General features: G+C 41.7%; 1 protein-coding gene and 1 pseudogene across 1 annotated transcript in view; one reads left to right on the forward strand and one right to left on the reverse strand.

The window, feature by feature from the left end:
- Positions 1-27,412, forward strand: part of cdh13 (cadherin 13, H-cadherin (heart)) — a 423,714-nt gene that overhangs the window by 79,092 nt on the left and 317,210 nt on the right. The gene's annotated exons all lie outside the window — the stretch shown is intronic.
- On the reverse strand, positions 6,091-17,230 carry LOC146664483 (E3 SUMO-protein ligase KIAA1586-like; annotated as a pseudogene).

The raw sequence follows: 27,412 nt of genomic DNA on the forward strand, positions 1-27,412 counted from the left end.
ATTTGGCAAAAATGCCATGATTCAGCACAAATACGATGACATGGCAAAAATACTATGATTGGGTACAAATACTATGATTTGGCAATAATACTGCATTTTAACACAACTACTGAGATTTGATTGAAATACTATGATTTAGAAGAAATACTATTACTCCATACAAATACGATGCTTTGGGACAAATACTATGTTTTGGTTCCAATACTATGATGTGCAACAAATACTACGATTTGGCACAAGTACTATGCCTTAGTAGTAATACTATAACATAAGAGATATACTATGGTTTTTCAGACATACTATGTTTTTGCACAAATACCATGATTTGGCACAAATGCTATGATTTAGCAGAAATACTATGATTGGGTACAAATACTATGATTTGGCAATAATTCTGCGTTTTAACAACAACTACTGAGATTTGTTTGAAATACTATGATTTAGAAGAAATACTATGACTCCATACAAATACAATGCTTTGGAACAAATACTATGATTTGGCACAAGTACTATCATTCAGTACAAATACTATGATTGGGCAGAAGTACTATGTTTCAGTAGAAATACTATGATTTGGCAGGAATACTCTGATTTAGCAGAAATACTATGTTTTAACATAAATACTATCTTTTGGCAGAAATTCCTGCTAAAAAGGACTATTTCTGCTTTTTAGCAGAAATACTGTAATTTGGCATAAATACTATAATTTGGGATAAATACTATGATTTGGCACATATAATATATTCAGCACATATATTATAAAATAACAGAAATATTATGATTTGGCCTCAAAACCATGATTTTGCACAAATACCATGATTTTGCAAAAATACTATGATTTAGCAAAAATACTATGATTTAGCAGAAGTACTAAGATGTAGCAGAAGTACTTTGTTTTAGCAGAAATACTATGATTGAGGAGTAATACCTAAACATTGGAGAAATATTGATACACAGACACACATACACAGAGAATAAAGGGAACAGGAGCTGTTGAGAGTCTGGGCTTGGTATATGTAGGTCAGTTAAATTAGCTGCACCTGCTGTAGTCAGCCCTTACACACGCAGGCACAGAGAGAGGTGTGAGTTTTCTTCAGTGTATTTCTGACATTCAGGATTCCCCTCGAACAAATGGCCATAATTTCCTAACTGTAGAGGCTAGAATGGTCATTCAGACATTGTTTTGTTCAGAAGAGATGGGGGAATCTTCAGGTCTTCATAATTCAGAGATAAAATATAAATTATTAAAGATATATGACTTGTAATACACTGTAACTCAGTAGAGGCGAAGCAAAAACTGCCTTGACTTGCCCTCAAACAACGCTTTGTAACTCGAAATCTATTTGGAGTATCGATATCATTCTTTCACCATAAGAGACAGCAGGCTTTGGTGAACAGTCATGGACATTTTCAGGTCTCTGTGGAAATCCAAAAAAAAGTTATGACGAGAGAAAAAAGTGGTTCATTTCCAGGGTTTGAAATCTGAAGAAATCTGAGCGAAGGACAAATTTCCTACCCTCAAACAAGTCCAACTCATTTCAGAACGGTAATAGGTGAGAAAGAAATTCTTGAATTGTGAGCGTCAGGGGTGTCTGAAGATATTCGGGGACAAGCCTCATGTCTTAACTTTGCTTTGTTAAGGAGATATGACGATTCGAATATGCCTCTCATTACAGAAATCCAGCCGTGATTTTGAACAAACTCTCCATTGACTTTATATGGAGAGTTTTCCGACATTGTGTTGGTCTGAGGAGATTTGCCAAAATTCTATAAATCCCACAACAATGATAGTGACATTTTCTGAAAGCCAGCAAAAATACCTACGTTTTGATGTATAATTTGTGGAAGTTGAGTGAAAATTGAGCAAGTAGCAAGAAGTTGTTTGGATATGAAGAGAAAATTCAAACAGTTTCACTGTCCCCTCTGAGTTAATTGCATAGCAACCATAGCAACGCGTGTATTTTCTGAAAAATCACAATTTTGCAACTGAAAACTCAAAGAGGGATAAGATTAAAACGGTAGAAGATCTGAAAAAGCTGAATCATACAGGAATAGCCAAATCATTTGAGAACATTTTAAAGTTTGAATGGAGTTTCTAGGTGAAAGTATGAGGCAGTAGTTAAGTTTCAAAGACAAGAAAGTTTTAGCAGAATTGTGGAAGTTTCCCATTCATTTCAATGGGACAAATTAAAGGAAAAAAGTGTAATATTTTAAAAAGTATAATAGTAATAAACACCAAAAGTCATAGCCGGCATTAGCAGAAAGAGCAGAACAGTTTAGAGTTTGAACGGTGAAAATAGCACAAAAATTGTGGAAGTAGATCCACGGCGAAAAGTGTACGGAAACACCCGGAATAATAAAGAATAAAGAGAAACAGGAACTCAATAGTGTGGATGCCCATTGAGGGCATCCACACAATAAATGCCATTAGTTCAGGGAGGTCCATGAACCAATGAACATGCTCCATGCACCACTCAGCAGGCCATTTGTAAATATGTGTACAAATGGTTGGTTTTTTGTACTGTTTTCATCAATAAATGTCAGCAACAAAGGACATACACCCATGTGTGTTGATTTCTCCCTAAGATGGCAAACTGAAACACTCCAAGTTGGTGACTTTTGGAGATTTGTTTCCCTGGATGATTGAGAATGCATCAAGATGAAACACAAAAGGAAGCTCACCGCTTTTGTTGCTGCCATAAATGCCATTAGTTCAGGGAGGTCCATGAACCAATGAACATGCTCCATGCACCACTCAGCAGGCCATTTGTAAATATGTGTACAAATGGTTGGTTTTTTGTACTGTTTTTATCAATAAATGTCAGCAACAAAGGACATACAAAGGACATGTGTTGATTTCTCCCTAAGATGGCAAACTGAAACACTGAAACACTCCACTCCCCCACCCCCTCAATCACTCAGTGAGTGATTGAGGGGGTGGGGGAGCTGCTAAAAGCGGTGAGCTTCCTTTTGTGTTTCATCTTGATGCATTCTCAATCATCCAGGGAAACAAATCTCCAAAAGTCACCAACTTGGAGTGTTTCAGTTTGCCATCTTAGGGAGAAATCAACACACATGGGTGTATGTCCTTTGTTGCTGACATTTATTGATAAAAACAGTACAAAAAACCAACCATTTGTACACATATTTACAAATGGCCTGCTGAGTGGTGCATGGAGCAAGTTTTGGGTGGCTTGCGACCTAAAATCCAAGTACACAGATGCAAAAAAAATCAGGCCACTGTGCGATGTGTTCACTGCTACAGGTACACATGTGGTAAATGCAGACGACAGATACCGTGGCAGTGCCAGGATTGTGAGTGATTGCTGAAAATGTTGAAATGTACTCACTCACTTTTTATCATTATTTGTAAATATGTGTACAAATGGTTGGTTTTTTGTACTGTTTTCATCAATAAATGTCAGCAACAAAGGACATACAAAGGACATGTGTTGATTTCTCCCTAAGATGGCAAACTGAAACACTCCACTCCCCCACCCCCTCAATCACTCACCCCCACTCCCCTCCCTCCAGAATTCCTAGGTAACGACCTAATATACATATGAACGACTCCAGCATTTGACTGACTGCTCTCCGGCTTTTAAAGGTAGAAACGCAAAATGATGACTCCGCGGTCAATTTAGCCAATTTAGCTTCCACTTCCACCATTTGACTGCTCTCGGGTTTTATAGGTAGAAAGGTAGAAGCCTGGGGATGCTAGTGGCGGCTAGGCGGTGGGTTTTCAAACCCACCGCCGTCTTTCACTACTCAGGTTAAACATATGAGTCACTTAGATAACTTAATGTTATTGTTTGGCTTTTTTAGTATTTTATTTGTTCCTGAGTAAATCGGTTTGGCTGAGATTAAAGTTTTTACACAGCTGAATAAACGTCAAGCAGACAGCTGATTATCAGAAGTGTGAGATGCTGGAGTATATACTCCGGTGTCCTGTTATATTTTAGATAGCAAGGAGTTTATTAAACTTCACTGAAACAAACTATCATCTTGTCTTTATTTTTAGTTAGCACATACCTTAAACACTTAAAGCTGTAAGCTAATGATAGTTATATAAGAGCAGATGCTGCCGGTGCAATAAGCTGTACGTTTTACGTTCAGTGGATGATGATCTGATTAGTCGACTAATCGCAAAAATAATCGGTGACTAGTCGACTATCAAAATAATCGTTTGTGGCAGCCCTAATACAGAGACGGAAGCATCTTTTCTGTCACTAATTCTTCATGTCAGAGCTGCAGGTTTGTCTGGTTCGTTTCTGTAAGTGTCACTTCTTGTGTAACTGGATGTGTCATCCCAGAAGTAAGGATGTGCGATTGCATGTTGTGTTTCTGCGATATCTACCGCTGATTAGTATAGACGATTGCGTGACACTGACTATGGCTTTTTGCAGCACCTGTACACTAACTCAGTTCATCTCTAAGCACCACAGTCAGTCATATTTGAATCATTTGTAAACACTGGAAGAATGATAATTGAATAATTTATATAGTTCATATTGAAACAGAATACAAATCAAAGAGTTCAAGATGAAATGAAAAGATCACAAACACAAAAAATGAAATAAAAAGATTGATACAGTAAAATGAAGCAAGTAACTGATTTTCCCCTGAAATGCTGCCACGAGAAAAAGGTTTCTCTTGTTTTTATAACTTAGATGTCAGAGACTCGTCCGTGTTCTACAGTCACTGCAGAACTTTTGGTATTCCTGTTATCGGTTCGTTGAGGAATCGGGAATGATGTCGTGGCATTCTTGCCAAAGTGCTTTCAAGCTGTTTCCATAACAGCTCAGTACATTTGAGATCTGGTGACTATGCCGGCTGTTCCATTATAGACAGAATACCAGCTGATGGTTTGTTCACTTAATGGCTCTTGCATAGTTTGGAGCTGCGCTTTGGGCTGTGGTCCTGTTGTGGGAGGAAATTGACTTCAGTCAGGCGGTTATGCACAAGGTAAGGCATGTCACTGCAAACCAGAATAACAGCCATCATGTTCAAGACCTTTCATCCCGTAAAAATCTGCTGCTTTATCACCACCGATGCACCTCGACGCGATCATGTTTCTTCCACCGTGCTGTGAGTGGTCAAGCACAGCATCAAGCTGTATCTTTTCATTTTGTTCAGTTTGACAAATGCTCTTCCTTCTGAGTCATACACTTCAAAATTAGATTTCCCTGTATATAATACTTTGCCCAGTCATCCTGCTTTGAGTGTGTGTTGTTTCGCTTACCTGTGTCTGTTTCTCATAGCGGCCAGTTTGAGATGCGACATTCATTTGCAGCTTCATGTTTTGGGGGAGGGGAAGTTTAGTTTCTGCAGAAACGAGAATACATTGATGAGGGTCAGGAGAAAGTTTTCTCTGGACCTCTGAGAACGTAATCAAACACAGACACTCGGCTGGCTAAATGCATCGGCTCCTTAATCAGCACAACAGTCTTCAGCCGCACTAACATAATTAGAAAAGGGCGTCGCTAATGATCAATCAGCCTTTTAACACAGGAAACTTGCATTAGGAGGCACAGTGTGCCAGTGCAAACCTCCAGTAATATTTTCTTATAATGCAGCGCTCTCACTAAGCCAGTGTAGATGTTACATTAAAAATCTTTCACAATTTAATTACAACCAAATGCAAACAATGATATTTCTAGGTGACCCCCAAAGTTAGATAACTCCAGTTTCATTGTTCAGCATTAAGCTAATAATCGTGATAACAAGACCAAACTTTCAACACAGCTCAGGTCCTGCTGCCCACATAAACACTCTGCAGTGGTTTCATGTACAAGCACTGGGCAGGAGGAGTACGGAGCAGTTTTTTGTTTTTTTTTTTGGGTGGACTGAGAGGAATCGTTTGCTTTTGAATCCGAGTCAGATTAGAGGGATAATGATCGTTTTCAGGACGAAGGATGCACGGCCCGTATCTAACCTGGGCCAGGAGTACCGGTACATCCACGCTGACACCAGGCTGACATGGAAGTTCTGCATACAAGAAGGGGAATTAGCTGGCTCATTTTCTTTTTCCTAAAGAAGCTGACATCCTTCAGTGTTTGCAACAGAATGATGGGGATTCACTGGTGTCTCCTACTGTGATGTGCTGAGGAGCAGCATCAGAGCCGGTGACACCAACAGGCTGAATAAACCGATTAGTAAGGCCTGCTCGGTGACTGGCTGCAAGGTGGACACATGTGAACCTGTGGAGAAGAGGTCACTGAACAGACTGTTAGCCGTCATGGATGAGCATGACTGCAGCAGCAAATTACTCTGGATAAAGGACAGATGCAAGAAATACTTTGTAACACACATAGTAACTCTTGAAACACGTGTCTAGGACAGTGTTTCCCAACCTTTTGGAGCCATGCTGCAAATTTCACATTGGTATGTGCCGTGTGATTTTTCTAATGTCACAAAAAGCACACTGATCATTTTCCCTGCTCACCAGGGATAGAATTGGCTCGGTTTGTCCCCAGTATACCTTTCTTGCTTTCTTCTGAACACTACTCATGCTGGGCTGTCGTCTGGGTCGGATCTTTCTCAATTACCCTGCATTCATAACAGTCATGCTGCAATTGCTTCTTCATCTTGTGTTTTACTGGCAGTTGGCAACCCATTTAATTGAAGCAGCTAGTTGTACCGCCCTCTAATGGAAGAGAATGTAATTGTTGTAATTGCTTAGAGGAGCAGTCCTCTGCACTACGGACCGGTTTATGTCCGATAATATTTTGATGGATCGGCCTTGAAGGTGTCGCAGAGAAATACAACAAAATTAAACCAGTACTGGTACCAAAAAAACTGAAGATTTATTCATAACACAGACTCAGGGAAACCCTGAAAACCATGAGTTTCATACTCGAGCCTCAACTCTCGTGGCCCGGCACCAAACGACTCACGAACCGGTACTGGTCTGTGGCCCAGGGGTTGGGAACCGTTGCCTTAGAGTACCAATCAGGTGGAACCAGATAATCTTCCACGGCACACCTGATCATTTGTCATAGCACACCTGTGTGCCGCGGCACAGTGGTTGGAAACACTGATCTAGTGGATACTAATCTGTGCTTTTACAGCACGTGTCATCTGATATGTTTCACTATGTTTAATAAAACACTCGAAATTTGATTTTTGATTTGATGATTTTTAAACATTTGACATATTCCGATGTTTTACAGTTCATTATTACTAGGGGTGCAACGATACTCGTATCGATATTGAACCGTTCGATACAGTGCTTTCGGTTCGGTACGCATATGTATCGAACAATACAACAATTTTAATTTATTTCATCAACTTTTCTTCTGACGATGCTGTCTGTGTTGAGAGCTCAGTGGATCTGCGTTCGACTACTCCGCCTAGGCTGCACTGTCGAGTGCAGATCCACTGAGCGCAGCACAAGCTAGCAAGACAGAAGCTAAGCTTGTTGCAACATGGCAAATTGAACCTCCCCCACCCTCATTCAGATCTGGCCTTTGGAACTATTTTGGTCTTCATGTGACGTATGACCCTGAAGGTAAGCGCGTCATGGACTAAAAACAGTATGTCGGATGTGCCACGCAGTGCTCAATTGGTGGGAATTAGTGTGTTAGTGCAGTTAGCTCGTTAACGTGTTGGCTGTCCAGCCCCACGCACGGGGCGATCAGGGGTAGCTCGTTAACGGAGATTTGCCGTGTTGTGGCGTTAACGTCATTTCAGATTAACGCTGACAGCACTAGTGGGAACACAACAAATATGACTGCACGTTTACTCCGACATCATCCTAGTGCAAAGACAAGTGGAAGCAGACAAAAACAACAAGCAGCATGCTGCAAACTTTACCCGAGTCATTTAGACAGCTGTTAGCACATGATTCTCCTTATGGGGACCTGATATGTTTAATATGCTGCTGAGAATATAGCCCAGAAGAAGCGTATAGTAGAGCTTTTATTTTGAAAGAGCCATTTCTCTGTAATAAACTCTCTTTTCCAAAGATGAGTGATTTCTTGGTCAGATTTATTTTTATTTATTACTTTGTTGTTTCAGCAACATTAAATTTAAAAACTGTACTTTTGAGTTAAAATATATATTTATAATTTTAATAAATGACAAATTAAAAAGGCATGAACATTTTTTTTGTATCGAAAAAAATATCAAACCGTGACACCAAAGTATCGAACCGAACCGTGAATTTTGTGTATCGTTGCACCCCTAATTATTACATGTGACTATTTTTAACGATAAACTATTATCATAAAAAAATAATTTTATAATTATTTTTAAACTAGTAAAACCCGAGGCCGATTCTAACAGTGAGAATTCTACATATTTAATAAAAATCTTATACTGCTATCCATCTTTGTAGCAAGCTGTAGCTTATGGGCATCACCTGGTGCACTGCCAAAGCACTCAACTAAGGCTCTATAATTTTTATTCTGGGAGTGTCAGTGCATATAACTCAATAGACCCCTGACAATAAGTATTTGGATCATGTGGTCTAGTGAACCAAGGAAAGCTCATCCCAGACCAAATGGTATGAACTGAAAGATTCAGGAAGAATACGTCTGCCTTTAAACTGCTAATAAATATTCGATTAATAAGTACACACCGTGTATTTGATTCTCACAGCAAAAGAGATGTCAGCACACAAATACACACTTACACACACACAGCACACAAAAATTAACCTCGCATATACTTAAAACGAGCCACTCAGATCAACATCAGTTATAACCTATGATTATAAAGTACTCCATCACAACAGTGCATGTGTAATTTTCTCTATTGCGATTGCTCTTATATCAGGAAATGCAGAGTAAGGCTGTGGTATAATTATGATGTATGTCAACAATGAGGCTGTGTTTTGATTGCTTGTTCACTGAAGTGCTGGGACCTAAATTCTCCTTCTCCAGAATTAACAAACAGCCTTCTCACGCTCGTCTCTCTCGCTCTGTCTCATCCTTTCCCAGTAGCTACCGCAACCCTCGTTTAACTTTCACAGCTCTCGTCTCGTGCTTCCTACTTTATTCCCACTGAGCTAATTTATTCTGGTTGATTGATTATATGGTCAAAGGCATTTCTGCTGTCTGTTTGTGTGTCTTAGGCCATGATACTTATAGTCCGAGTCAAAAGTGTCATGAACCGAAGTTCCCCGTATGGAAAAGAAATAGTAAAAACTTATATGTGATTACTCATGAAAGTGGCCACTTTCTCATTACTTTCATACATTGTTTTAGTAAGTATCCAAAACATACAAGTTTCATTATATAATTTTTCAAGGGATCTTATATCTGTTTTCACTCTTATATGCTTTTCATACAAGTTTCACACAAGACAGATACAAACTTTATAAGATTTATATATATATATATCTTTTCCATATGGGTCAGTACACAAGCTGGACCCAGAAGCAGAGACAACACGCACAGGAGTACGAAAAATAAACTTTATTTCAACTAAAGGTTTCCCGGAAGGGTCAAAGGAAAACACGCGAGAAACTAGAAAAACCAAGGGACCGGGGGATGAGTTACGCAAGAACGCAGTAATCGGGACTGTGGGAGGCTGCAACAGAAAGAGGAAGAGAGTTACTGGGGGGCGGGGAAATAGCAGCATACGTGGGGGAGAGTATGAGTCTTACAGTCAAAGCGGGGCCGTGGGAGCCGGAGGGAGGGGTGAGGGTCCGCGGGGGGAGCTCCAGGAAAGTAGAGGTGATTGGTACCGGAGGCGATCCAAACGGATCAGATCCAGACGGGCAGGTGGCTCAAAAACACGGCGAGCTGTTACTGCTGTGAGACGACTAACGGACTGGCGTGGAGCAGCTGGATGGGCTGGATCAAATAGTCCACCTGATAATCGCCTGAGATGGGATGCAGGTGTGGAGTTAACAGCTACACCCGTGGGTGTGGGCATCCCATCAGCTCCTCGGACACCGGGCCGCGGACCATGACAAAAAGACTGTCTTGTGACGTAATGCTATGCTTTGCAACACTGAACTAAAGTTCATTGCCTAGTTTTTTGAAGACACACCACACACAGAGAGTGAAAGTCCAATATTTCAGTGCATTTAGTGTCATTTTGAAAGAGTCTCCAGTATTTTTCCACTACTGTCTTTGAGTATTTGACTTATTTAAGTCTCAATATGCAGGATTGAGACGGAAACAACCAAAAACAAAAAATGATTTGTACATTTTTTAAAGAGTAATTAGGCCTATGTATTATTTACTGAGTATGTATTTAGCTTCACTGACTTTCACAGAAGTGTAATCATAGAAAGGATGTTTCCCAGATGTCAGGATTGTCCCACGGTGGTTCAGCTGGAATTATGAAACCACTGCACCCTTTGCCTCTGTAAAGATTAAAAATGATATACAGGCCATTTCTATAAAGAGCGTTCTGGAGGAATGGAGCTAGACCGGATGATTCAGAGACAATGTAGGTGTGTGTTGTCCCTGAATTGTCCGTCAGCTTTATTTCAGTGGTTGTGTGTATTTATCACCACCTTTAAGTGCTCTCAAAGGGTGCCATAACTGCTATAACTCTGACTAATGGAAAACAAAGACAGGGCCAAGTCAGGTAGGACGCCGTGTCTCTGTCTGGTACGTCATCTTTCATCTTGACTTGGACGCTAAAGATTACACGATTCTGTAATGATGATAATAATAACATTTATTGAAAGGATGTCGTGACATAGGGCTAAATACATCCTACCGGCGCACAGCCCCCACCATCATATTCGCTGTTTATAGAAAAGACACAAAGTTGTGCGTGTGTGATTGTGCATTGATTTCAGTGTCTCTAAAATGCCTTAAATTGTCTATTACAGTTTATAGATTTGTATAAGAGTCAGAGACAAGGTGGGAAATGCGAAGTTGTTACATCGACTGAGAAATAGTGAAAATGAGCAAAGTAGTGAGAAAGCATTGATGTGCAAATAAACGGCGTACATTTCCGCAGCCTTCACTGCAGAACAGATAAACTTATTTGACCTTTGAGCGTGCTCGGTGAAGGGAAAGTAGATATAAAGACAGAAAGTAGAGAAAATAGCTTCACGAGGGCTAATCAATCAAGCGCAGGGCGCGGCTGTCCAGATATGCTTTTCAAATTCCCATCTCGCTCTGCTCATCTGAGCTCTTACACCAGAACAGGCATGGTGGTACTATATGTGTCAGGCAGTGATGCTATCTGATTGCATTTCTCACACTCTTGTCTCACAAGAATACTCGCAGTACGAAACTTCTTTTTTTGATGGTTCATAGACGGACAGCATGACTCTTCCTTTCCTCTTAGTTCCACATGTGCACAAAAATACACTTTAGCTTGCAGAAAGCATCTAAATGTGCGAATGTGTCGCCTGTTACTCACTGTAGCTACAAACACTCAGTGCTTTAAGTGGCCCAAAAGAGGTGCCGGTACTCTATTTTTTTTCCGCCTCCCCTGAGGTAACAACAACTATATTGAATGGGTTTTATATACAACAGTCAACAGACAACCTTATACAAAATAATAAATCATTTTATTAGTTTGTGGATTTGCTTGAGCTAGAAAGAGCTACTGAACATAAATAAAATGTGCAAAAAGATATTGAATTTTTTTTTTTTAAACAAAATGTACATAAAATAAATTATAAACTAATTTGTATTTTGCTCTCTCTTGAGTCCCTGCTGCTATCAGCAGCAGCACTTGTAAAGTGTACCTGCAGAGCTTGGTAGTTCTCCCATACTGCTTTCACTGTTCTCTCACTTGAAGCAACCCAACGCACTGATAAAACACGGCCTATCACAAGGAGACGTTGTCCAACATTGTGAGCACTCTCGGTTAACTCCCTTTGGTTTTTTTGGTGATGCATGGTAGAGGGAGTAAAGCTGATCTAAGAATATTTTAAAGTGGTTGATTCCTCCTACCTCCTTCAAAACATCACAAACTGCCAGTTCCAGTCTGTGATTGGAACAATGCCAGACAAACAGGTAAGGGAATTTGGAACAAAGCTGCGCAGCAACTCCTGCTTTCCTCCCAAGCATCACTGAGGCTCCATCACAAGCAAATGCCAACAAATGTTCCTGTAGGTAGTGAGGGTCAAAGCCATTATTATGAAGACATCCTAACAGTGCTTCAGTGATGTCCTTTGCTGTGGTCCCCTGCAGCTCAATCAGTTCAAAAAATATTGTGTCTGGATTTTCACTGGAAATAGCTGACCGCAGGCACACGACAAGCACAGACTTTCCACTTATTGTAGTGGATTCATCAATGAGCACACACAATTTTCTTTCATTCATCACTATGTCATTGACTACCTTCTTTTTCATTTCAGCTGCAATGTGATCCAGTATATTTGCACATGAGTTATTAGAGTGCAAAACTCTGCCCATCTTGACACCATTTAAGACTTGCAACTGGACATCTATTGGCATGTCTGTAAAGGCACGCCCATGCTTGCCAATCTTATAAGCTGTTCTAAACACATTGCAAGTTGAAGCGTAGTCAGCCTTTCTCATATCTTCAGTGTGTTTTTGCATTGTATTTTGTGTTGCCTTCTCTTTTATTTCAACTGCTTTCTTGTGATAAATTGAGTCTCTGTGCTCTTTTATTTTCTTTCGTAGTGAGTTTTGTTGTGCAGCCTTGTCCCTTCCAAAAGACGACATTAAGCACCCACTCCACTCCTGCGACACTCTCTGCCCTTGCTGCATGTCCACGCGAGCACAAACTTGACTACACACACTACAACCCAACTTTTGATTTCTGCTGATCAGCCACTTGTAATTTGTGGAGAAATACGGGACTTGTGCTTGGGACCAACATTCTGGCCACTCATGCTCGCTAACGCGGCTGTTGTCGTCGGTAGAAATGGTGTCATTCTCGTCGTCGCAAAAAGTGCCGTCGTCCGCGGCTGCGGCACTAGTGCAGCTTTCATTAGCTTGCGTCTGACCTGCAGCGATATCATTCTGGCTTGGTGGGGTGTCAGCCAGCGAGTCCTCTGATTCTGACCTTGTTCTTTTACTACTCAGAGTCTGATGCCAGGAGAGCATATTAAGTGTTCATTGTTTTTGTATTTTAACCGAGCAGCTGTTTGCGCGTTTTACACACACTCTCCGGACTACGTTGAGTTGTTGACATGACAACGGCAAAAGCGACGCATGCGCTTTTCACTTGTAAAACACATTGGTGTATGGGTAATGTAGTCTCTGCTCTCGGTGGGACGAATTAGGAAGCGTGCTTGTGAAGGGCGCTCTGAAAAGCGGAAGCGCAGCCAAACAATTATAACAGATGTGCAAATGAGAGTACCGGTACGCTAAAAGCACGTCCTGGGCGCATGGAGAGGTGGCGGTACTCTCAAGAGCTATATTTAGAAGTGGCGGTACTGAGTACCGGCGCGTACCGGCCCACTTAAAGCACTGCAAACACTTGAATATACAGTGAGGCGTAGGGACTGACCTTTTACTCCACGTGCTTGTGCAACAATTGCCACTTTCAGTCCAAGGTGGCTGGTTTGAGTTGTGGATATCTGTGTTATTCAGACATGCTGTCTTTAACCCAAGGCTGCTGTAAATGATCTTTTTCTTTCAGTTAGAATAAAGTGATTGCACACATTTCTTTTAGCTCATTAGTTCATTAGCTTTAGTGTGGATTTCTTTGTTTGTTTTGTGCAAAGATAACTGCACTATGAACACCTGTCAGATGGTCTGTGGCTGCCTGATGGCGGTGGTTGTCACAAACTGAAACTCCTTTGCAGGTAAATAAATCAGCTGTCCCTCTCTAATGGCAGTGTTAATGGTGTTAGTGTTTGCTGAAGAGCTTTGATGGTCGTCCTGGGATTGCCCATTTGTGTGAATGGCCATTGTGCAGCCAGTACGTCTTTGTGTACATCTGCCTGCTCCTGCTTTGCACACAATCAGCAGTGGATGCTGAAAATCCCAACACAGCAGGTGAGCAACCATCACAAAAGCACGGCACAGTTTCCACAGATCAGCCGCAACTTTAAACCATCTGCCTACTGTTATCTACATCTTTCCATCGTGCATTCTTTTACCATCTGTCAGCCCAGACAACGATGCACTCGCACCTCGACATCCGCAGATTTTTAAAAAAGAAAACCAGATGCATAAGCCGCTTCCTTCCATTAGTCCATGCAGCACTTCTGACACTCCTGGAGCCAGTTTAGGTGCTTTGAACATGGAATCTGCACTGTGCTTAACATTCCCACACAAAGCAAGCAGCAGCACATTGTGTGTCCTCTGACACGTTTTCAGCAGTTTGTGCTGCAGTTTGTGGAACCACACAGGCCAACCTTCACTCCCGTGCACATCTGGGAATGTTTGGCACCCACGGCACTGATACCAGTTCATCAACTGTCCTTCCAGGGATAACTTGTGATCGGCACTTTAAGAGGCTTGAAAACTTTCTCCGATTCTTTTTGTCCAACATGAAAACTTATCAACTGTTCAGTAAATACGGAAAGAATTTACTCAACCACTTGTAGCATTTGTATCGTCACACTTCCAGAGTGACTCGGTATATATACTGACCATTTTCCTTTGGTCTAGCTCAGTTAAAGAGGGAAGTCTTGTTGAGGACCGTGACAGCTCTGCAGCACTCATACACGTGTGGACTGTCACAGGCTATAAGCAGGTAAACAACCAGGAACAAAAACAGTCGTGCATAACAGATCTTATAATTACAGTAGATATGCAAAGAGATACTTTTTTTATTCTATTCAGGAGTTGTGATTGTTTGACACACTCACCCAAAAGCATGAGTGCAAAGACGCGTTGTTCTGGAAGCTGGAATTTGCTGTGAAATTCTGAGTGATGTAATTGTGCGTCTGAATGGGATAATAGGATGATGCTAACATTAAAAATAATTCCTCTATTTACGTTATTTTTTTGTTAGCGTTTTCAAAGAAAGGATGCAAAAGCTTTTATGAAATTTTTAAGGGTCTGAAGTGTCTTTATAATTACCGTGTTTCTACATTGTCCATGTAGAAAAAGGCTTTCTTTGTTTGCTGTTTTTCTCCTCTGCTCAGCTCTGGATATATTGCACGAGAGTGCTTTCCAAGTTTTATTTATGCCTCCAGGTAATGTATTTTGACAAAATCTTCTCTCCTACCAGCAGGGCAGTAACAAACTCAGCCAGACATCCAGAGCTGGAGCTCTGACCCTGGATGTCTGCTGGGTGAGTCATCTTGTTGTTTTCTGCCTTTTTAGTTTTGAGTGAAACTTCCACTGTGGACAGAAATCCTTGTTTCACACGCTAAAGAATCCCATCTAAGAATTTTGGGCTGACTTTTAACCTGGAAAGCTGAACGAGTCCACAGATTCCTGTGCTACAAGTTAAAATAATAGGAGAAAGGAAAGGAACTATGATTAATCACTTAACATGCATTCAGTGCTTACAAAAGCTTCCTCAAGGGAGAAGCAAATGATTCACAGTTCAGCCTTGTGATCTGTCTCTAGCCCTGAGGGGTTTGAATATAACTTCCTTTCCTGCTCTTTTATCAGACATTTTCTCCTCTGGCCTTTTGTTATAGAGAACAGTGGATTGGCTGTCCCAACACTGACCCCCATTTCTCTTCTCTATTCAGTTGCAGGCTCCAGTGTCTAATTGACCCAGTATCTCTTTTTTGTCTTCTTCCATTCAAAATAGATACACATGCTCCCACGCACACAGTTAGAAACACACGCACACCGTCCACACACCACTTGGTAGTAGATGCCAACTGGTGTGAAGGTCACTACAGCTGCTAGTAGCAAATGAGCAAAATCACTTTGTCCCTCTGCTTCGCCAATCAAAGCCCCCTCCAACTGTGGCGGGAACCCTTTAATTACAGTCCCCACTTCAACAATGTGAGCATGTTAATGATGTTCCACATTCTGTGCTCGCTGGCACACCCTCTAATTATGTCCTCACCCTTCAATAACACGGTTATCAGTGGAGCGAGTGCCAGAGGTTTCCCCGTGACACGCCGCACACCCCCGCAAGCGCCGTCTCAGGGCAGAGTTATGGTCTGTCAGAACAGGCACTTAAGATGTGCTCTCCAACCACCCTGGAAGTAAGCCGTTCTGACTGGGCGTACCACGAGGCAGGGTAAAAATCAGGGCAAAGTGGGGATAATGGAGGATAATGGTGCACCTTTGCAGGCTGCTTCTTCGCACGCACACTGATGTGGCATTGGGTTGTTCATACGAAAAAGGGTCAAGATACGTAGCTGCCTTCTCACCTCTGCAGTCACAACACAAAGTGAGTGTGAATGTCAGACTGGAAACTTCACACAGGGTGTAAGCTGCCTGTCTAATGCTGGAAAGCTGCAGGGAGGTGAATATTCGGATGCTATCTGACCCTCGGACATGCAGTTTGGGTATAGCATAAATCGTTCCTAATGGGCAGCTCCTCCGGTGACTACGGCCTTGGCAGCGGATGAACACTCAGGTAGCCTACCCCACTGTCCCCCAGTGACCTGAAATTTAGCTCCTCATTACTCTATTGTCCTCCTTCCTGTACCTCCAGGAAACAGATGAATTGCTCTAGCCCCAGTCGTCGTAGTTCGGCTGAGGCTGGATGCAGTACTGGGCATAACTTTCACCCAGCGCTGCAGGAATTGCAACATGCATGCAGCAACTACTACAAAGTTTGAGGTGTGAGGAATTTACGGTCGCACATTCGCTGTCCGCTGCACTCCTGGGATGGGCTCTGTAAGTTCTAACATACAAAGAGTATTAACAAAACACTGAAAAGTGTCCACTGCATGCTGTATTTTCTTATCTTTGAAGTTACTTCACGGTGAACTCCAGTACTCCACAGGTACTCCAGTACCAGCTTCCAGTCAGGTGCAGTCAGGATCTTGGAGGACTGCACGGGACCTAAACTCCACTTTATGCACACCGGACCTGAAAAGCTTTTTTCTTATGCACAATCAAACAATGAATATATTCATCAAAAGTATAACAGACGCAGTAATAGCAGTTGTATAATATTTTATCTGGTCCCTTTCATATACGATGGGAAAAAACGAGGTTTGCTAGGTCAAGTCTGAAACTCGAATCCTGTCACAGGGAAAAAATGGACGTCATTTTTGAAACAGGTATCTAGTTAAAAATTAATAAAACAAGAACTTTAAACCATTGGAAGCATATCAGAGAATAAGTGTCCTTACATACCTGGGCTCTGTCGGTATTGCCGGGTTCCTTCCTCTGCTCACTAATTCAAGCTGTGAACCCGACCTCTCCTCTCTGTTTTCCAGCTGACTTTCTCCCTCCTTTGTTTTCATGGTCTCTTGCTGTTCTTCTCTGGGGTATCTGTATTGTGACAGGTTGTGCAGTCTGAGTGGTGCTTGACCCCAGTTCAACCTCTGCTACTGTCCTGCATGCTATTCATTTATCTCCAGCCAGGCAGCGCAAAGCCTTTTCTCGTTCGATTACAGCGCACTGATTCTGAAATCAAACGACATCATAGCATCTTTGTGTGCTCGAGCGAGCGCGCTAACAGACCCGTACCTCTCGTACGCACGCACACATGAAAAGCAATACTGCGCTCGAGCACAAAAGCTCCTCCACAGTGCTGTAAAGTGAGCTACATGACTGACCAGGATCAATTTGACATATTGACTGTAATTATTCCAGTGAAGTCTGAGATTTAACCTCGAGTGTAATAACGTCAGCTACTCAGCGGCTCCAGAATAGCACAAGAATAAACAACGCAGGCTATATTTGGAAGCTTTGAGAGGGCTGGAGAGATAAACTGCGTGTACTAGCAAGTCTTATTACATGTAAACCTGACTGTGTAATTGTTTTCTCTAAAACTGCACCAAGATGTAAATAAGGAGACACACTGATAATTAGATAGCACCTTTTCCCACCGCCTGCAGATTAAAACAGAATCAAGGAGAACGTTTTTCTTTCTTCAGATGTCATGGCAAAGAAAACAAAGAAAAAAAGAATATGTAGCATCGTTCCTGTGGCAAATATTTCAGAACGTTTTGCTCTCATTTCTAGATTAACCTGAACACATCTCTAATACTGTGTCCAGAAGGTTCAGCTAAAGAAAATGCAAAAGACTGGAATTTCTTATCTTTATCTTTAAACACAGCAGCCGGTTTAATGACAGTGATGCTTTATCAGAGCCTTATATTTGGTACTACATCATATTACTTCACCGATTTAAAACTGTGCTCCAGCACCAACAGTGGAAATGAGCGAACTAACACACACTACAGCCCTTCAGCATGACTGAACCCAACCACCTCGGAGCCCAAAGTTTAGCACGATTCCTGCAATCATCTTGTTTTTAATTAAAAATGGAAAATTTGCAACAGAAGCGTCCACCACTCCTGCTCCCCACCACCTGCTCAAGTACAATTACTGTTTCTTTTTCTTTACCAAAATCCTTTATCCACAGATTTTGTCAGGAAACGATACTTTTATTTTGCAGTTGTGATACAAAGTAACAGGAAACCATCACTGGTAAAAGCAAAACAGCCGGATACATTTTCAGCTTTTTTGTGACCCTCATCACAAACACAGCGAGCTGAGGTATTTAAAGCATAGTGTCCTTATTTTTCTTATGAATAAATGAACCGAGGATCAAATTTGAACTGAATCGAGTATGATAGATCGAATCCTTATGGATTGGCAGATTACCGAAATTCCCACCCTCAGTGTTCAAGGCGCTCTTCTTTAGTACGGGCGAGTCTATCAAGATTCATTTCTGGATGTATTAACCAAATTTAAAAGCCTCTGGCACCATTTGTAAGTCTCAATTTATAAACCTTACAAAGTGAACTGCTAGTGTAAATCAAGTGAGTCACACTTGACAATGTACCAATTGACCTGTGTGTACTAACAGACATTTACAAGTGGCAGCTATCTGACTGTGCACTGACCTCACATCTGCAACGTGTCATTTAATCACAAATAGAGCTGACGAGCTGGATGCTGGCCAGCTGATGTAACTCTGTATGAGCGGCCATAATGAGAAAGGGACATGCAGTCAAGCACTGATACTCTGCTGTCACAGAAGCGGGGGAGAGGTTTCTCAGGAAGTGACATTTTTATCCATAATGACAAGGGCTGGCAGATGTACAGTATCCATCTGAGTGGCCATAATGAGCAAAGGCAGACGAGTGGTCAGGCGCTCGTGGTACACTACGATGGAATACAAAGGAGAGGCAGGGGGCAAGTTTTCTTTCAAGTATTGATCACAGCCCTGATGTATAGCAACTGTCGGAACACGCACTATCAAGCGCCGATGCTGTACGCCGTTTGTTTTAGAGTGAAAGCTCATACTTGGATGGCCTCTGCTCCTATAACGTTCCAAGCAGAGGACCTCGAAAAGATTCAGACAGTAAGTGAATATTAAACGTCTTTGACGACATCCACATAAGCTTAATTATGGAGACTGCCTGTGTTAGACGGCTAACTTATTCCAGCAATTGTTTCAGACAGAATTTCATTACACAGCAGCACTTAAACCTTTACAGTCAGCCTTTTAAATATAATTTCTATTCTTTCACTGCTAAATTCAGCCAGAGCTGTAGTCAAGGTTCTAAAAAATACCCAGAATATTCCCCAAGCAACATTCTGCAGGGCAAAAACAACCAAACCAAGCAAAGAAATCACTTAATCAGGCTTCTGCTTGAAAAGCTTCAGTAATACTGAGTCTCTCCAAATGCTGAAAGCTTATCAAACGAGATGACATCAGCAAAATAGCTGGCTACAAATACACATATCTATTTGGACAACTAAACGAGGTGTGAGGACGTAGTTTGGGATCATATTCCCATGTGACTTATATGTAGCTGTGGTCATCACATTTACCCTTAAATTGACCGAGATCAGAACCTCATATCAGACACAAATCCAGCTCCAAGCAAACACGGCCACATTTCTTTGTGAATCCTGTAGAAGTAACTTCTAGGAATGAATGATAACCTGCTTGCATGCAAACTTTAGAGGATATCAAAGTAACTTTAAAAAAATAATATTTTGCCTTCTGTAGCAAATTGGTTTGACAGAAATGTGCATGCCATCAATCATTAGGCTTCCAACGTCAGTGTAACGAGGAGTGGTGCTTTTGGCCCAATGTTAAACATCTACACAGTACAAACTGTAACTGTTGGATGAAGCACTGAACTTTGGACAAAGTGCTAATAATCTAAGACATAATACTGTATTTGTGTTGTGCGATAGGAGTAATGGCAGTTGTTAACGTCTCCCCGTAATGTCTTGAAAACCACAATGAGGTTATGGGCCTGCGGTGGGTTACAGAGCTCGGGATATACGGTCTAAAGCAGCATTATCCAACTGAATGGCATCGATTAGCATGGGCAGCATCCAGACTGTGTCTTTGATAAGCCGTCTTTAGGGTGTTTGACACCATTACAGCAGTAAACTAGTAGCTTGTTATTTCACACCGACACTTTGGGCATCTGGATCCGCAGAAGCACAGCGGCTTTTTACGGCACGAGTCGGGGTTACATGGCTGCGTTGATGAAAACTGGCTTTTGCAGCTGTGTCCTTGTGTCAGCATCACTGAGTACTGCCATACCATCGGCTCGGGAAGTGCGGCTCTTTGGCTCCTGGATGTCTCTATTAGATGCTGTTTGCGAATGTACAGCTTTATTATTCTGATTTAATATAACAATGCCCCAATATCCATTCTGCTTCCTCTCCTTTCACTTTTTATTTATATCACTGAGTTGTGCCTGCCTCCTTTCCTCATTTTCTTTTCTCTTTCACCCTCCGTACTGACTCGCATCCATGCAGGACCTGCAGCACAACAGATATTAAATCAGATTTATTGTCGAGCAATAAAATAGTGTCTGACCCATGGAAATGTTCCCGAATGTCTAACCCTCCCCCTTCCTTCCCCTTCTATCTGAAACTGAAGGCTTACATCAGTCTTAACTCAGCATGACCATGTGGCTGTTCTTCACTCGTTACATTTTCAAATGGATGCATGTTTTCTAACAGTATTTAAGAGAGTTAAATAGGTGTACTAAAACAGACTGTTAGTACTTTATCTCTATTCATAAAGCACATGAAGTGTTGAACAATGATAAGATGATCATCTATAATCTCGATCATGCCTCTGAAGGGTGTGTTTGAGTGGTAACCAGTCAACAACAGAAAAACAGGTTACTTGTTAATTTTTTTCAAAGTAATGCAGAGTGCGTGATTACTCACCAGAGTAGGTAATGTGTTGCACTACTAGTTACAATCTTTCTTGTTACTCCATAAAATGATCTGAAATTACCAGGTAACTATAAAAACCTTCTACACCACCTACAATCATATTTGGACTTGCATATGATGTCCATCCATCCATTCGCTTCCGCTTATCCTTTTCAGGGTCGCGGGGGGCGCTGGAGCCTATCCCAGCTGTCATAGGGCGAAAGGCGGGGTACACCCTGGACAGGTCGCCAGTCTGTCGCAGGGCCAACACACAGGGACAGACAACCATTCACACTCACATTCACACCTAGTGGCAATTTGGATTATCCAATTAACCTATCCCCACAAGCTGCATGTCTTTGGACGGTGGGAGGAAGCCGGAGTACCCGGAGGGAACCCACGCAAACACGGGGAGAACATGCAAACTCCACACAGAAAGACCCCGGCCTGATGGTGGAATTGAACTCAGGACCTTCTTGCTGTGCGGCAACAGTGCTAACCACCGTGCCACCGTGCTGCCTTGCATATGATGTCTCTTATTTTATTTAATGATTTATTTTTGCTAGGAACACAAAACTGACGACACAATGCAAAGAGAAAACCAACAAAACTTTGCAGTGTCCTTAAAGGGGGGCGTTCTGGCTGCTGGGTTGTGGTAGCGATCTGTTAGCATGCTGTCTGTGCGGTATAAGGTGGTTGTTTGTGTCCTGGGTGCAGTTTCCACCATCGCACTCTTGTCCTTTTGCACAAACTAAGAGTAAAGTCCATATCCCAACTCCTGAGAAGCTGCATCACTGTACTGCGCTACTATGTCGCTCTTCACACATGGACTCAAATCAGCTGATTGTAGCGAAGCGTGCAGGAAGAAAATAAAGCAAGTTTGTTTTTTCTTTCTCTTGTCCGGTGCATTGATAGCTGAAGACCTGCTGTAATGCAGTAAACATAATTTAGTAATGCAATTACTACATTTAGTGCAGAAAAACATTACATAATGTAATTACAGTAACACTGCCCTTTGTTACATGCTACACCCAACCCAGCCCACAGAGGGGTGCGTAAGAAGAAGAGGCATCACTAATCCTTATAGAGAATGACCTGAACCAATCCACCGATCCCACAGGCACCATATCAACCCTGTCGAGTATCTTTAGCATGTGGCTGGATGGGAGATTTGCATTATAAATCTGCAGCAACTGTGGGATGAAGAAACAAAGCAGTTATGACCTCGAACGTGTATGTAAGCTAGCAAATATGATGTCAGGTCCATATTCTTAGTTGATTTTTTTCACGAGTATATTGCAGAACTTGTATGGTGGGTTCAAGTTTAAGCTTAGATATATGTCTCTCGCTCATGTTCCAAGGTAGGCTTGGTTAGCATTGTCGGCTGGCTTGGGGACCTTTACTAGAAGCACTGTCCAGCAGCTGATATTAGGAAATACTTGCAGGCACTAGAAAAGGTTGGAGTAAATGATGATGCAGAGGCTGTGATCATGGCAGAAAGAACAACATCAGAAAGAAGGAGCCCCAGAACATCCAGAAATACTGAAGGAAAAAAGTGTTAATAGCATTAGGCGCTATAACCCCCGAACTGGAAGAGTGGCTCCAGCAGATTGCAAGCACAGTATCAGAGGTCTCTGACCAGAGCTGTGCAGGAACTACCGAGACGCTGTGCAGATACCTCCTTTGCTTTTATGGTTAGTGTTCTCGCCAGTGCCCACGCACTGACTTAGTTTAGGCAAGATGGCAGAAAGATGAGGACACGCAAAGATAAATCCACAGACACATAGAGACCTCAGCACAAATTCCCCATTTCCCTTAGAGTCACCTCAGGTCCATCACCTGAAATGATTGTGGCCTCTGAGTGCATGGCAGGAGGAAGGTAACAACTGCAATCCTTCTGTTGGACAGCAAATTGCTGAAGATTAGGGGCATTAGAGTAGAGGAACTTTCCTCAGAGTTTAACAAGCTTCACTTCAGGTTTATATTATGATTGATTCTGTGCTCAGAGCTTTTTTATCAATCCATTAGAGCACAAGCTGCAGTATGGCAGCCATCCAGACACCGGCATTAACATCCCATCTCAGGGCCAGAGACACTGGGAAGGTCAGTGAGGTGGGAGCGGGCTGAGGAAACATTTACTGCTTTGGTGCAATTATTTCAACGCAGCGCACTGCAGCATATCTAAAATATTCAATATTTAGTACTGTGTAAGTGGGCAGAGGACTGCTCTTATATTTATTGCTTTGTTTTTTACTAAAAACTTGAAGACACAAAACTATACTTTAGTGTTAATGGAGTGCAGTCAGATAAACATTTAAAATTGAAGTCCAAATAGTAAATGGCCTGTATTTGTAAAGTGCTTTTCTAGTCCCTAAGGACCCCAAAGCGCTTCACACATCCAGTCATCCACCCATTCACACACACATTCACACACTGGTGATGGCAGCTACGTTGTAGCCACAGCCACCCTGGGGCGCACTGACAGAGGCGAGGCTGCCGGACACTGGCGCCACCGGGCCCTCTGACCACCACCAGTAGGCAACAGGTGAAGTGTCTCGCCCAAGGACACAACGACAGAGACTGTCCAAGCCGGGGCTCGAACTCCCAACTCTTGAGCCACGATCGTCCAGAGTGAGATCGTCATGGTTATCATGTACGTTACACGGCGACAGAAGAAAGAAAAGGATTACAAAAAAGGACAAAATAATAATTTTCTGCGCTGACCTCTGGAAACAGACAAGGTACGATTACGCAAACATTACCATCTTCAATTCATAGAGAAAGATTTATACTTGTTGTGTGCGTATCAGGACAAAAGGGCAAAGTAACGCAGCATATTATGCTGAACATGAATATTTAAATGGTTTTCCATTCATCATACTGCGCTGGTACAACTTATTCAGCGACAAATTGGAAGATGAGTGGGCGACACTCCGTGGAAGCTTCCCCCCTCTCTTGTTGGAGTTCAATTTGCAGAACTGTGGCATTCATTAACGCTTAGCCGTATTTATTGGCACAGTCCTGCCATCAGCAGAAGGCAAATCCTGAAAAGTTCAGAGTTATCATTAAATCAAATACTTATGGATTATTCATTAAAAAGGAGAAAATGAAGGACACTTAAAACCTCTGAACCTTTTAGCAGCGAGTACACGCTCTGTAAACACGTACCAGGCTCCGGTGGGAATACTAAAGGAAACGGTCGTGTCCTTTTACGGTGGAGGGAAAATGCTGCCGACATGGTGACATAATCACACAGATTATTAAAATATTTTGACAACATAAATTGTAGTCTAATCATTTACAAACCCGTGTCTTCTTTCTCTTTCTTGGATGTGGCAGCACTGCCGTTTGATATATTCTGTGACGCCATCGTGGACATTATGGACGCCACGATGACTACTAGACTGAAAAAGGGACATTAAGCGTTCTTTGAAATGATGAATTACTGGTTGCTATGGTGATTACCACCGCTTCGAGGGGCTGGGATGGTTTTACTCAACCTCCTCGAGCCTAAAAAGATTTTAAAAAGCATTTTGTGAAACGCTGCGTCATCTAAAAATGTCACACCTGGGAGCCTACGCTACAAAAGCTAGTCATCAGTGTAAAACCGAGTCAAACGAGGGGCTTGTTTTTGTCTGTCTCTCATGTTTACATGAACTTTGTTTCTGATTGTTCTTAGTTATCAAACTGATCATCTATTATTCCCTTTCCTTTCAAAAAGTTACATTAAATTTGAATAATACTTTGTTTTGGGGGGAATTTCAGGACAGGGGGAGAATATGAACAGTCCACACAAACATCAGTTATCAACACTGTACAGTTAGCTCCAGACTTTGTGTGCTGAGAGGAAAGAAATCTTACTCTTGTTTTGCCAAAGATATAAATAGTCATATAAAATAAAAAGCTTTTTAACGTCATGTGATGTGCTTGTGATCAGTTGCCTTTCTTACCCAAGTCAGAATCAAAGTCATGCCGCTGATCTTTCATGGTTAGTGTGGTCAAATGGAACAAATCACTTATACACTCGCAGTTGAAAGACAAAAACACAGCGAGGGAGAAACAAAGAGCAGTTCTTGTTGTCTTTGAGGATGAGATCAATGGCTGCAGATTAGTGACAATACCTGCCAGCTCTTCCTGATGAAATCAGCACTGGGTGGACTGGCTTTGCTCTGCGCTTTTGAAAAGGAGCAGAGAGTAAAGTGGCTAAAGATGATGCTGGCCCGACATCATCAAAGCTCGGACGCTCATTCTGTGCTACAGCTATTGATATGCGCACTCATTGTAAAATTAATTTATATCAAATACATATTTAGAGACTAGTTAATATGGTGATTTTATGCGTAGTTTGTTTGTAGCAAGACAGACTGTACACATCAGACAATATTTCTTCCCCTCCTGCACACAGCGGCCGTGGTGTCGAGTCACATATGTGTGTTTGTCACAGGGTGAAAATTGTCATGTCAACACCAATGCATAGACCTGCTTGAGTCCCTGTGCAGCATATATAAAAGGGTAGTGGAGACAGATATAGTTGGCTTATTGAGAATAATATGGGCTTTTCTTCATCAGAGCTGAGCCTGGAATATGATTCCTCTGTTTTAGTGCACAGGAGCAAATGGGATTGCGCATACATTTGAGCTTCATAATGTGTTTCTCTATATTCTCTTAAATCAGGTAAGAACTTCCTCACTGACGTTTCATCACAAGAATCAGGAAAATGTTTGTAACCCTTTAAAGCCGGTCGGAGCCGGTGTTCTGCACGCTCCGTTTTGCGTAACTATTTTTAAATCCCAGTAGTGCTGCAACCACGTGAGCTAGCGCAATAAATTTTTTTGCATATGAAACCGGAGGAGTTGTACTTACATCTTATGCCATCAGCTTGTCCTCGGTCACGGTTTCCTTCCACATAAAGCTTTGCCCGAAACCGGAAGTGACGTCATTATCGTGGAAATGTAGTTTTTTACTATCAAGGCCTCATGAGCCTATACTGGTGTTTTTAAAAGTTATCTTTGACTTTATGACTTCCTGTGTCGTTTCTGGGATGCTGAGGACTCATATTGCACTGCTGGAAATAGTTTATTTTGATGCATGTGCTGTTTTTTTTGCAAATTTGCACTATAATATTTATTTTCGTTTTCCCTGCAGTATATAGAAATTGGTGTATTTCAAAAATAAAACTATGAAGACACTTAAAATAAATTTCCTGTGGTGGGAAACTATTTTGTGCAATTTACAGTTTTGAGGGATAAGCCTCTTAAATTTCTCTCACTAGAAATATATGTTAAAAAAACAAAAACGATTTGTTTGTAGTTTATTGCACTTTTTTGCAATTTATGTAATTACTATGCACTTAATGCAGACATATTATTAAAATCTGGGTTATAATGGTTGTATTGATGTATAGCAACTTGAAATGCTCCCAAAAATGGCTCCACAGCATGTAAAAATATAAAATAAGCTCTGGCGGACTTGGTTCTATGGTAGGTCTTAAAGGGTTAAATGACATTTTTGAAAGCACATTGTCCGTTATTGTATAAATCCCAGAGCATTTGAATGTATTTTAACCATATTTTTTAGCCAGCAGCAGTCCCACTTTGCAGGTGTTCTTTAAATGGTCACAGTTGTTAACTTGTGCTGGAGACAGAAGTCAAACAGTTTTGTAAAGAAGAGAAGATGAGCTTTGCAGGGATATTTGGTGCATCGCGGTAGCACAAAGCATTGACGAGGTACTGCTGTCTGACAGAGAATCAGCTTTACCTGCAGTCGTCACAGTCCTGCAACTCCTCAACCATTTAGTGCCAAATTCAAATGTTCCCTGAAATATGGGAATGAGTTAATTTTACACCCAGAATTACAACATGGGTGATAAAGGGTTAAAAAGAGAAAAAGCTTCCTGGGCATTTACAGTTTTTACTCTGAATATAATCTCGTGCTTAAATTGGCTGTCTTAGCCATATCTACTTTATAAAGCATAACTGTTATTTACTGCTGATAATGAAGCCAGGCTGATGCAAGACCAGAAAGCTGATAATATTTGGTGTATAATGTGAAATGATGCAGGTACTGTCAGGTTTGCTGTGGCGGGCAGGACGTAGGACCCAAACGCAGGACTCATACACGGGGAGCAAACTCACAATGGCAGCTCTGATACTCATGAAACTCAAGCTAGGGAACTAAACTGGGAACAGAGAACTAGGAAACACCGGGAGCACATGGGATAGGTTTGATAGGACAAGGACTATCAAAATAAAACCGGAAGTATGAGACAGAAGCAGACTTGA

The sequence above is a fragment of the Rhamphochromis longiceps genome, linkage group LG7, assembly GCF_057381845.1.
Source record: "Rhamphochromis longiceps isolate RC_006_pf linkage group LG7, R_longiceps_female_GT1.1, whole genome shotgun sequence".
NCBI lineage: Eukaryota > Metazoa > Chordata > Actinopteri > Cichliformes > Cichlidae > Rhamphochromis > Rhamphochromis longiceps.